At 38.1% G+C, this 11,942-nt stretch overlaps 1 long non-coding RNA gene across 1 annotated transcript; it reads left to right on the top strand.

Annotated features, from left to right (window-relative positions):
• Nucleotides 1-1,066: 1,066 nt before the first annotated feature.
• LOC120367153 (uncharacterized) lies at nt 1,067-11,713 on the top strand. The gene is made up of 3 exons (XR_005581592.1): nt 1,067-1,309; nt 9,245-9,354; nt 11,595-11,713. It is a non-coding gene; the product is annotated as an uncharacterized LOC120367153 (long non-coding RNA).
• The last annotated feature ends 229 nt before the right edge of the window (nt 11,714-11,942 follow it).

Here is an 11,942-nt window from a genome sequence, read left to right as displayed (position 1 = left end):
GTCGTTACTAGATCAGAGTATTTGATTTTGATAAGACATGTAATGTATACATTGTCTAGAGGCTAGGAATATATCTAGATGATTTCTGCACGCAGAAGTCAGGGTCATAATAAAGAAGACCACCTTGGCAAGCTCCACAAGCATGGTTTCTATTAGTATTTCCTATGTCTGTGGTGTAGGAGGAAAATACTTCTATGAATGCAAATCAAATTGCATTGACCTAAAATATTGCTTGCTTATTAAAAAGTTCAAATTAAAACAAAACAAATGGAATTTACAGACAATTTTCTCAGTCATAGATGGATTCTGCCTTATTTTTATTAGTTATGTGTGTTTTAACAAAGCATTTAAAATTCCTAGCATTATTAAGATGTCTCTTTAGATGCTTGTGACATTACCTGGGAAAATTCAGCTACATGAACAAGAAGCTCTAATGTTTTTTGATTCAAGAATCCAAAAACAATGTTTTTCCTAAAAACAACCAAAAATGGCATGTTTTAAGAATAAATAAGCAAAAATATAAGGGCATCGATGAGATACTGCATGTTAAACTACCCATGGAAGATCTTTCTATGATGCTGAGAATTAGTTTCCGATATATCTTATGTTGTTTTAAACACATTTTCTTGTATCTAAAATAAACTTATTTAAGACATAAATGTCCTTCTTAAACTTATGTACTTCAGGTGTTTTGAGTCAAACATTGCATTATCAAATATTATTTCTTTGATAGTTCAATTTATTTTTAAAATTGCCTTTCTTGTCACAGAGAGAAAAGACATTCTCCTTACATTCCAACAATTGTTCTGTGAAAACTCAGTGTTGGTTGGAGACAGGACAAGTGTTTGATAGCTCTTCCTGGCTTGCACCCTGTCTGCTGGCACCTAGGGCTGGTGGAGCTATAACTGCAGACAGAAGACTGCCTCCTTCTTGTGGGCTGACTTTTGCTGTCTGGGAGAATTTAGCTCTGCTCTCCATCTTCTGCCTCACGTGGAGTCCTACATGTATCCTAGCAAACCAAGTGAGAACATCAAACACACCCCCACAGTTTGACCCTTTCTGGTAATCTTAGAAACCCAAGCACAGAGTTCAGAGAAATATGAGCACATGTGCAAAGGGAAGATGAGTACAAAAAAATGAGTGGGGTTCCTCTTCGCCATCCCTAAAACCGTGGCAGTATTTAGCAGCAACCCTGATGAGGCTGGTCTCAGAACCGTGCAAACATCTGCCCTGCCTGGCCTCTCAGTGAGAAAGCTTCTACCTCTTAACAGGTATTTCCACAAACTTGCTGTCCACCTCCCTGTTACAGGTTAGTAAACTGACCAAGCCTTTTATCTGAAAACTGAGGAGATTCCTCCTTAGTTAAATAATAAAGAAAATTCAAGATACCAAACACATGCCGAGGAATGAAATAGCTGCATCAGAATAACAGATTCGGAGGCAACATTAGATTCTTTCTGGGCCTGCAGACAGTTTCAACTGAGTGTTCATTTTCCCCGAGACTCCATTTTCCATCCCGAGTAAAATGTCTAAAGGTAGAAGACAGACAAAGATGACTTCCTGAGGTCCCTTCCAGCTGCTAGATCTTGGAGCCTAGAGTTTAAATAATTTTAAACTTAAAGTGGAACTGCTTATTTCTAAAACATTAAATGTATGTTATGGCAGAAGAGTTAATAGTCCTTGAATTTATTACCTCCTTCCCACTTTCAAGAAATATCTGACATTCTCTTCCGGGGCAGGGCTAATAACCTCATTCTCTCAGGATTCACAGTGCCAGGCTTAAAGTAGGGACAGCATATTCTGAACTGACTTGAAATCACATCTTTGGATTACTTAATAGTTAAGTGCCACACAAACCTTAGGTACCCAAAGAGGGCTGAGGATACATCTTCCAAACAAAGACTATTTTAAAATGATGTCGCTCTGTGCATCCTGATGCAGACAGATCTCTAAGAGATCTTGAAGAACAGAAAGTGTGGAACAACACTTTCTTCATATGATTTGGATTATGTTGTTTAAAAGAGAAGCAACCCCAAACTATTTGTTTCTTTCGGTCTGTATCTCTGGATGCAGATGTATTAGAAAAGCAGCAACAACAGGAACGCTATCCAACGCACTGGCGGCAGTGGCAGCCTCTGCGAGAGGATGGACCTGGAACTTTATCTGACCTTTGTATTTTTAACCACCAAAATTTATTAATTCAGTATTTGTGTTCCTAAAAGTAAGCAAAATGGAAAAAGAAGGTATAACAAATTTCTAATCACTAAGATAATTCAGGCAAAATAAGCAGATAGGTCAATGTTTCATAGTTTATGAAAGCAAGGTAGAAATGCATAAAATCCGAGTACCGTGGAAAGGATAACGTTGGGGCATTTTTCAAACGCATCTTGTTGTACGAATGTACTCTGAAGAGTGGTATAAGTTAGCAGAAGTCACCTTAACATGCAGCAAATGCCAAAGCAGAGGCATTTGGAGTCTCTTATTTAAAAACAAATCTTAAAGGCACACGTTTAAACACAGAACTTAATATAGATGTGTATTTACATTGAAATATAATTTTCATTTTTGAAATATATTTCTTTTTTGGAATTTCATAAACAGGTGAAAGAGATTTAGACTATAAAAGGAAAACTCAATTTAAGTTTAAAAAAAATTGATGTTAATGGTTTTTGTGGGGATTTGAAAATTATCTAAAGATTTTGATGAAAACCTCTCCACATGAATATTTAACAAAACATCTACAAAGGGAAATTTTATCTTGGTTAAAAACGGAATTTTTCCACCCATCCCATCAATATCTTTTTTTCTTTATTATTTTGTTTAATTAGTATAATATATTTTTTTGTAAAACATTTCATGGCCACTGCAGAAAATCAGAAAATACAAAAAGCAAAAAGGAAAAAGGAAAATATTCATAATTTAACTAGAAATATCTATCTTGGATTATGTCTTTGCTAACCATCTTATGCATATATGTATACATATTAAAATTATATTTTTCAAAAATAATTTTAACTTAATATATTGGAACATTTTTCATGCTGTTGGCTATTAAATATGTTTAAACTTGGAGATGAGAAGGCATCTTGTTCATCAAAGTTCTCTAGTTGAAAATTCACTCAATAAAAATCATTTGTAATCTCAAATCGCTCACTATATTTGATCCTCCCAAAATCTGGTGAGGGAGGAGGTGCAGGCACAATTGCAGGGAATGGAGCCAGAACTGATAACATTCCTGGTGAGACAGCAAAATCAGAGATTGCCCATGAACTCCCCAAGTTCATACTCAGCTGATGAGTAAAGGAAACAGGATCTGACCCCAGCCCTCTTAATGATAAATCCCAAATCCCACCTGCTGGACTATCACACTCCCGTGGCTTCCTCCCTTGTACCATTCAGGATTCTGTTCAAATGGAACCTCCTCAAACCCCCTTTCCCTTATCACCTTGTTTCTTGCTGTCTCTGTGAGGACCACAACACCAAGTTGGTTTCCACCTGTAGCCCAGCACCAAGCACAGCTTCCAGTATATAGTAAATGCTCAACAAGAGTTTGCTGATTGAACACCACACCATGGTGCCACTGGCTCTCCACACAACCACAGTTTGGAGAGCTGTCAAAAGAGATGACAAACACAGGCTCTGACAAGCTTGCATATCTGTTTAGGTTAATCTGAGTGAACAGACTGAATCAATGTACTGGTTAGATTAAATTAAATTCCTTATTTTATCTCTGGGGAGAATCAATAAAACAAAAGAAGATTATGAGAAGCAGATAAAATCACCATTATTGAAGTAAAAACAAACCCCAAAATAACAGCAGTTGATTTTTTTAAAAAACACTTTGTTCAGTGAAGAAAAAAATTAATAGTTTTATACTATCTGAAAAACAAGATGATAGGATAACCAGATTCTTGTCACTTCCTAATCAGTTATTTCTATGTATGTGTATGATAGAAAATATTGGAGTCTATCTTTGCAGTTTATTATTAATTACTGTTCTTCTAAGAATGGACCAATAGGAAGGCCCCCTAGTGGCCAGTTATCGACGACATCTCTTTTCTGCTGGCACATTGAAAAATTTTAACTAAAAACAGTCCTGTACACGGTTGCATTTCTGTTTAAGCACTATTTGTCAAAAGCACTTTTTAAAAAGAAACCAGCTTTTCTCACAAATGTCTAATAGTTATACAGTTGAAACATTAATCTAAGAATTATTTGTCTTATGTTTACAAGCTTAAGTCGTTTCTATATAAAGGTAAAGGAGAACGAAACCGTATTTCTCTGTCTATCTTTTGACTGCTTGATCTCATTTAAACTTTTTCTTTTTTCTAACTATTTTCTCCAGTAATAGTCACCCAAATAAATGTGTAGTCACTCTATATTACTACACATTTCATACTGAAATGTCTTTATTAATAACTTTTCTCCAACTTTAGTCTCATTAGAATAGTAGTAGTTTTAAGTTGATACATTTGAAAATAATTTATTTGAATATAATTTATTTACGAGAATAATTGACTTCATTTTCAAAAATATATAAATATAATTTGAATACTGTTGGGGCCAATGTGATGTCACCAGGAATTATAATACTGAAAGAAGTTAATTCTCAAATCTTAAAAACAAAGCAACAAAAACTCAACTTATGGTTTTTGAAAATATAGGATATTTTAATTTTGAAAAATAATATCAAACTGTATACATTTTAAATATATTTAATTAATATTTATTCTAAAACCGATTTTCTTAAAAATGAAATGTAATATCTGAAGTCTTTCCTGTAATGATAATTCTTGTTTTCTGCATTAAGTGGAAACATTTTAATGATTCTTTCAAAGGACGCAGTAAAAACAAAACATGCAACCTTCAACCGATTCTACCTTTGTATAAAGTGACTCTTCTTTCGCGATTCACATATTATCTGCAGACGGACACAATGCCATGGCATTTCAGTAAATGTAAACGCAAATGAAAGACAGTGATGGAACATGAGCGCCTGATGGGTTCTGTTATTCCAGTACTCTTCTTCCAGTTTATTTTCACTAAGCTTTGTTATCTCAGTTTGGATATTGTGCTACTTCCAATAAATGAGTGGTTTTGATCATTTTCAAAAATGAAAACACATAAGCCAGGTATGCTCATATTTTTCTGAATCTATACAGAACTATGCAAAAGAAAAGAGAACACATCTTTCTCTTTCCAAAACACAGCTCTGTTTCATTATTAAACTTTTATGCATCATAATTTCTAGAGACCTCTTCTTGTCATTAGTGGAAGGTGATTCTGGCCATGTGAATTATTGTTAGTGAGATTCTTCAGGTACACAAAAAATAGAAAAAGACTTCCCATCTAGGTATTTTCATCGCTTTCCTAGTTTTGGTTGATATACTTAACATTGGGGCTATTTAGAGATCACTTGTGACTCAATTAAGGCAAGAATGAAAAACACTTTTTTGAAAGTTCCTTGAACTCAGTTAGATGGGGTCCCTACCTCCCCTTCTCTGCTTGCACTTTTGTAGATTGCATGTTACTAGGAAATATTACTGCTTTACTTTAGTAACTTTATTTTGGGCTTCAGTTGTGGAGGAAGTGGAAAATTTTAAACAGTTTAACCAAATGCATTAAAGAGATCACCTCTGTGCTTCCCTTATGTGGGGTAAAAGGTCAGCTCTCGGGCATTTCCAATCTCCTACCTTCCCCTGGCCAGCCAGCAGTCCCCGTGCCATGCTGTATGTATGGACACAGGCTTTTGAGGTCTTTTTGTTAGACTATATAATAGCCCAGCGTTAGAAGTGTAAAATGGAAACCTCTGATCATATGCTTATAACGGGCAATTTCAGTGTCAGACCAGTGGACCGAATAAACATAGAAAGGATTTATTATGAAGTTCTGTAGTGATGCTGGCACCAGCAGCAAACTGCTGGGCAATTTTCTATCGTCAAAACCCAGGAACAAGCACAAACACTGAACCACTGTGTTCTTGGTGACAATAAGGAGAGTCGCTTTATGATTGGCTGGCATGGCCACAAAAGACACACGCTGGCATGTTTCAGGACATAAATGATAGATCTGGGAGTTTATAATTATTTAATCAAACCCAGACTGCAGGACCTGGAGAGACATTGTTGTCCTCCCAAGAGTGGAAAAAGGACAGAACTCAAACACTGACAGGCTCGAGGGGGACCTGAAGAGGAATAGGGGTGTGAAGGTGTGTGCTTTCCCTGGCCAGCCAGAGACCAGTGCAGGCCCAGTGATGGGTCACTTCCCTTGGGCTGCATCTCCCTCGCAGCCAGGGCTGGTAGGAGGTGAGTTACCCATCATCCTCTTGATGTGCTGATGGAAGTGGAATTAATTATGTTTCCTTTCATGGAAGGAAACTTACGTCCTGCTCTGAACAGGAAACCACTAATTTGATCCAACTCTTTCTCCAACATACACACACACACACACACACACACACACACACACACACACACTTACAAAGGACTCCTGCCAGCTGCTTGCATTGTGTGTACACAGTTTTAAATCCTTGAAGACTAAAAAGCTCCACCCCATTCAGCCCTCATTCCTGCATCTGGAAAGTAAGATGATGGACCTGCTGTGGTCATGAAACATCCCTGGGCACTGCGTGTTTAGAGATTAGGGTCTGGGATGCCACTGGACTTTGCTCTTCAAATCAGCCTAAAATTCCATCCCAGCCTGATGGAAAAAGAAAGTTGGGGATGGGGATGGGATTGAGGCTTTCACAAGCAGTGAGTATGCATTTTGGTGGAAAGAGAACAAATTACTAAATTAAATTAGCATTACATTTCCTTCCTAGTCCCTAAGAGATTCAGAAATTTAAATAAAGTGCTCTCTTGAATTCGGTTGTTACATGTACACTTTAAGTTTCTGTTTTAATGGCCCAAGAAATGGTGCATGAACTGATGATGTCATGAGGGCATGGACTTTTTTTTTAAGGATCTTAAATTAAAGAAAACTGGCATTAGAGAAAATGAATTCAATGTGATCTTGATAGAACTAATCAAAGTGTCAATTTTTTTATTTCTCTTTCTGTACAGAAACGCTTTAAAGAGTGGATACTACCAGCCAAGCAAACAGGAAATCTTCCCTACCTCATCCCCTTCGCAATCCTATGTGTAATCTTCACGTTTGGGACACTATAAAACATTTACAATTATCCAAATCGAAATTTTTTTCCACCAAATATGATTGTTTTAAGTAGCTATGAAAATTTTACGAGTGGCACATTAATACATTTTCATTGTAAATAAAATGGAGAAGCCAGAGCCCCCTCATTGCCCCCACTTCATGGTCCTACTCCCTAACCCCAGAGGTAACCGTCACAATAGATTGGGTGTGTAGATTTCTTTCCCCCATATGTTCGTTCTTTGAAAGGAACAAATTTCAGAAACAAAGTATGGAAAATATTTAACCTTCTGCCACGATTATTAGGTTTTGATGTTTAAGAGGGGAAAATGCCCAAACACATAAAAGTGGAAAATCCCCAAACAATTTGGTAAGATATGCATTGTAGATTTCTTCATTCTGAGAAGTCCTCCAAAGGTTTAACAGACATACTTTCAAACATACGTAAAGACATCCCCACTTTCAGAAAATAAACTAAAAATGAGGTCAATTTTTTAAAAATTATAAAATCTTTTATCAGTTTCCAAAGGGCGGAAAAGAATCGGAAAAAAATTAAACCATATTTCAACTACTCATGTCTTATGTTCAACCAGTTTCGTCGTTTTTTGGTCCTGCAGTTCCTTGGCATAATTCTCAAACAGCTTCATGAGTTTGGGGATTTTAAACACAGTCTCTTGCCATGATATAAATCCATATTTTAAAAATGGTTGTTTGTTTTTAGTTGGTATTTTAAGAGAATAATAATCTTCTTTTATTCCTTCTTTATATACCTTCAGTAATGCTAAAATAGTTTATATAGAATCTATAATTAAACAAAGATGTGGACTTATTTTATAGGTTGCAGTCAACACTCTAATTTTGTTTTATAAATGAATTAAGAGGAATTTAAGCTAGCAGAAGAGGTTGAGATGATGGTAATGAACAGTCTGCTTAAGTATAAAACGATCAAGCAAACACAGTAACAAAATTATCCAGAGCATCTTGAATCTTCCCTTTCATGCCCCATGAAGATCCCTGGGAATTTCCGTGCTCATGTTGCAAGCACCTCCCCTGACTAATAACTTATTGTTTACAGTTGCTAGCCTGTGCTGAATTTCTGCAAGGGCATTAATTATCAAGAATGCCATTTTCTATTGCCTGTCTGAGTAAGCTCAGAAACAGGACGACATTTTAAATACACCTTTAGGCTATACTCTGTCTTAGCATGATGCTAAATTCAGAGAACAAAGAACAAACCAAACTAAAAAACCACCAAGCTATTTCCCTGGCACCACATAGTCAACTAACCCAGCCAAAGTATTGAATGCTCACATTTTATTTGTTGTGCTTTTTTAAAAAAAAAAAAAAATGAGATCCAGAGACGCACAGAGAGAGAGAGAGAGAGAGAGAGAGAGAGAACAAGAGAGAGAGAATTCTGTACCAAGAAGACACATGGTAATCCTACTTGAGAGGATACTGTAAGTGAAATGAAATATTCAGTCCTTGACTTTGAAGAACACAGAAGACTAGATAAATTGCATAAGATGAAAACATAATTCTGACTGAGGTCATTCTATGTTCTCTCTCTCTCTCTCTCTCTCTCTCTCTCTCTCTCTCTCTTTCTCTCGCTGTGTGTGTGTGTGTGTGTGCCTGTGTGATGCTGTCTGTTCATCTTTTACAGGGAAATGGAACTGAGTGATATAGTTCAGTGAACTTCAACTTAGGCATTTTTATTCTTTTAAAGAAAGGTTTCTCTACATATTAATAGTCTTCATTCAATGCATTCACTCAGTAAGCATTTCTTCAATGATTGTAATGTTCCAGCAATATACTGGTAATCAATAGGACAGGTACAGTTTGAAGGAGAGCATGGTATTGCAGGGCAGTTTGGAAATGAGAGGGCAGTATAGAGATGGAGAGGGCTCACTCATCGAGTTTGGGAGGCAGAAGGTAACACAGGGGGATACAGTAAGTGCAGGAACTCTTACAGATGAACAGGAGTTATCAAGGGAAGGGACGGGAGAAGCCAAGCTGGGGCAGTTGTAGAGCAAGTCCAATACTCACATCAATGGGAAATAATGTTTGAGCAGCAGTATTGTTTTGTTTGCCTGCACAGCATAAGCTGTACTTCTTTGTCCTTTTCTGGAAATCATGAATGTGCATGTCATATGCAGCATGTGTTTGTGTAGTGGCTGGAAGCTCTCCGTGGACCAGGCTCTCTCCAAGGTAAATCACCACTATAACTCCAGCATAGACAACCACATCTTGTGCTGAATGGGTGTTAGTAAGTATAAATGTCAAAGTTTATCCACTGAGTACAGTCAAAACGTGATTTCCTTCAGTTTGAATTCATTGTTGCTAAGTTTACTGAAGTAAAGTGAAAGAATTCTCTAGAATGTTCTATTCTGGTACCACAGGAATAGAATTGAAACCCCAACTTGGAGGGAACTGTCTGTTTTGGCCTGCTCATGTCATGTTGCCTAAAAGATTTTGGCTTCAGGAAGAATTTCAGAAGCCACAAGTCAGTGAGTGTATCCAGTCCTGTTGGTGGCCCTGCCTTGGGTGGGAGAACACACCTGTGGAAGTATCAGTGGGTTCCTTAATATCACTGGGCTTTTCCTCAAATGGAGAAGGACTTGTTGGAAAAGATAAGAAATGTTTTTGTAAAATTCTCCTAAATGTAGCTCCTTTCTTTATTAGAAATATAGTAGTTTCATTTCAAGGAGAAAATTCTGTTGCCTATTCTTTAGTGTTGAAGAGGTGAGGTTGCATTTATGGGTTCTAGATCAATTATTATATAGTTAAATGTGAACCTTGATCATATTATTTTAACCTTAACCAACCAGTGCAGCTAATTGGCTGGACTAGATTTTGCACTGAGGTTTTTTTTTGAGTTAAAGGAGAACCAGGTAAATCATCCCAATAGAAGAACATCTCAGATTTCTGCCCAAATTCTGGCCTACCTCGTTGCTGGAGGCTTCTAAAAGAATAGACAAAACTTTCAACTTTTACAGCATGAACCTTCCTTGAGGCCTTTCAGTAAGACTTTTGTGCAATACCAGCCATAAAGGAGAGGGGGAAGGAAATTAGAAAATAAGGGCTAAGAAACTAGATACAGGATGGCAAATAAATATCAACTCTGACAGATTAATGCTTGCTGCTAGGAGCACTGGGTTCGAAGGATCAGAAAGCTGCATCTGAGATCACTGGAAAGAGCACCATGACTGATGATCATTGTCTGCCTTAGCTACAGAGTGAGATGTAGGCCCAGATGCAATGACTTGCCCTTACCAACCGTTGATAACATCCCCCATCTCATGCGTCCTATGAGTCTACATAGGCAAAATTTTTGTTTAGAAATAACACTTTTTCAAAGATATAGGAATATAAAAGATTACAGATAATAGAAAATTAGTGACTCAGACCAAGCCGTTTCTTTCTTTAAGACTGCAGAGTCTATTGGGGAGGCCAATGATGCACGTAACCAAATACGAGGTCACAAAGTAACTAATTCCAAGTAGGTCTGGATGTGGTTTATCCCTGCCAAAACTCATGTTGAAATTTAATTGCCAATGTAGCCCTGTTGGGAGGTGGTACCTGTAAGAGGTATTTAGGTTTTAAGATGGATTTATTGAGAGGCTGGGTTGGTTTTCCTAGAACAGGTTCATTCTCATGAGAGACAGAGCTTCTCCATCTTTTTTTTTTTTTTTTTTTTTTTTTCTTTCTGTCATGAGCTGAAGCAGCCTGAGGCCCTCACCAGATGGGCTGCCAGATCTTGGACTTCCCAGCCTCCAGAACCATGAACTTCATAGGCCTCTTTTCTTTTTTTTTTTTTTTTTGAGACGGAGTTTTGCTCTTGTTACCCAGGCTGGAGTGCAATGGCGCGATCTCGGCTCACCGCAGCCTCCGCCTCCTGGGTTCAGGCAATTCTTCTGCCTCAGCCTCCTGAGTAGCTGGGATTACAGGCACGCGCCACCATGCCCAGCTAATTTTTTGTATTTTTGATAGAGACGGGGTTTCACCATGTTGACCAGGATGGTCTCGATCTCTTGACCTCGTGATCCACCCGCCTCGGCCTCCCAAAGTGCTGGGATTACAGGTGTGAGCCACTGTACCCGGCCCTCATAGGCCTCTTTTCTTTAGAAATTACACAGTCTTACTTACTCTGTTAAGGTAACAGAAATGGACTAAGATGGCATGGGGAAAATGTTCTGGAAAGGAGGGAATCAGATCTTGGCTTTAAAGGTTGGATAGTGGTCCAAAAGGCAAAAGGGACAGAATTCCTTGCAGCAGGAACCCATACGACTAAAGGCCCTGAGACGAAGAAGGTTACAGTACATCTGGAGTCCTGGATTTGCTCAAGCAGCAGAAAATACTGAGTCTTGGAGGGAGTGGGGAGTAGAAGAGGGAGCTACAAACATAACTAGGACTTTAAGAACCACAAAGATTTGAATTTTCTTCTCTAGGTAATGGCGAGTCATGGAAATCTTTGAAGCAGAGGAGTGTCCTATTCAGAACTGTTGTATTAAATGATGATTGTGCAGCAGGGTAGAAGCTGAATTAGCAGGAGAAACACTGGAGACAAGGAAATTCAATTAAAAGTCTACTGCAAGAGGTAATAAGGGCTTGACCAAGGTCAGGGTCAGGGGCCATGCCTCTGTGGGAGGGGAAGCTGATGGGAAGCAGGGGTAGCAGTGGTAGCTGTCTCTTGTGTTTCAGGCCAGCAGGGTCTCTTTCTCTCAGTACCAGGCCCATGCTGTATTTCAGTAGGGATGGGAGGGCAACAGATCTTGCTCTGGGGGAATAGATCAGCA

The sequence above is a fragment of the Saimiri boliviensis genome, chromosome 8, assembly GCF_048565385.1.
Source record: "Saimiri boliviensis isolate mSaiBol1 chromosome 8, mSaiBol1.pri, whole genome shotgun sequence".
Classification (NCBI taxonomy): Eukaryota; Metazoa; Chordata; class Mammalia; order Primates; family Cebidae; genus Saimiri; species Saimiri boliviensis.
Note: the sequence above shows the minus strand (reverse complement) of the source record. Positions and strands in the feature narration are given on the sequence as shown.